The following is a 1,253-nucleotide window of genomic DNA, read 5'->3' on the forward strand; positions in this document are numbered from 1 at the left end:
ATTGCACAACACACAGAGATATTTTCCTTTATTCAGGACATTTATAATACCAACACATTACAGAGTAGCCTAGTGGGATTATTCACAAAATTATCTAGTGATCAGGTTATGAAATGTCATGACAAATACATTTTAGTTTCCTTGTTTCACCTGAAATATTAAATGATTTATACTCCTAGGTCTATGTTATTGTTAGGTGAAGTTATGGGTCCTACAGTAGGTCTATGTTGTTAGGTGAAGTTATGGGTCCTTCAGTAGGTCTATGTTATTGTTAGGTGAAGTTATGGGTCCTTCAGTAGGTCTATGTTATTGTTAGGTGAAGTTATGGGTCCTACAGACATTTTACATTTAGTCATTTAGCAGACGCTCTTATCCAGAGCAACTTACAGTAGTGAATGCATACATTTCATACATTTTATTTCCATACTGGTCCCCCGTGGGAATCGAACCCACAACCCTGGCGTTGTAAACACCATGCTCTACCAACTGAGCCACACAGGACCACAGTAGGTCTATGTTGTTGTTAGGAGAAGTTATGTTTTTCAAACCCTCATTGTCAGGCTGATGGCAAAGCTAGCCAAATAGCATTTTAAGTGTTCTTTTAAAAGTATAAAGCAGTTGATTTGCAACAATAACACAAACATTATATTAAGCAGGACATTCAAACGAGCCTTGCAATTATAATCCAAAAGTAGTGTGAAATGCACTCATAAGCAACCTGGAAATGGAGGCTATTTTTGCAGTCAGCCTATGAGAACTCCCCTGAGTTTTCCCCCACGGTGGTGAATTAGTAAATAGACACAGAGGTTAATGTGAGTTTCCTTGAGTAGCACTCCTGATCTTGCGCGGTAATATTCAGAATACATTGTGAAAAACTAAAATCTTCGCTCACCATTTTTGCTCCAGTCAGATATACCACATCCATACCTAGTGGTTTCCTCATTAGCATGGAGGAGTTTCTGCAATCAAATTGTGTGTGAATTGACCTCGTGCCGCAATTTTATCAAACACAGAAAATAGCCTATATTGGAGACCAAAAGTCGTCTGGCACACTGCTTAGGATTTCAACATGAATAACTTATTTCTATCCTACAATCATTGATGTTACTACTAATGTGAGAACAAGACAAAATATCACTTGTTGCAAGCTTGACTGTCTTAATTGTCAAATTTAAGACGTCAATTGTTGTACAACGTCATGTGTACGCTCTGGGCATCACCTTTTACCTCAAATAAACAGTGGATTTCTGCTG

At 38.0% G+C, this 1,253-nt stretch overlaps 1 non-coding gene across 1 annotated transcript; it reads right to left on the reverse strand.

Moving 5' to 3' along the window:
- Positions 1 to 427: 427 nt before the first annotated feature.
- Positions 428 to 503, reverse strand: trnav-uac (transfer RNA valine (anticodon UAC)). The gene has a single exon. It is a non-coding gene; the product is annotated as a tRNA-Val (tRNA).
- Between the last annotated feature and the right edge of the window lie 750 nt (positions 504 to 1,253).

Source organism: Salmo salar, chromosome ssa01, assembly GCF_905237065.1.
Source record: "Salmo salar chromosome ssa01, Ssal_v3.1, whole genome shotgun sequence".
In the NCBI taxonomy this organism is placed as follows: Eukaryota; Metazoa; Chordata; class Actinopteri; order Salmoniformes; family Salmonidae; genus Salmo; species Salmo salar.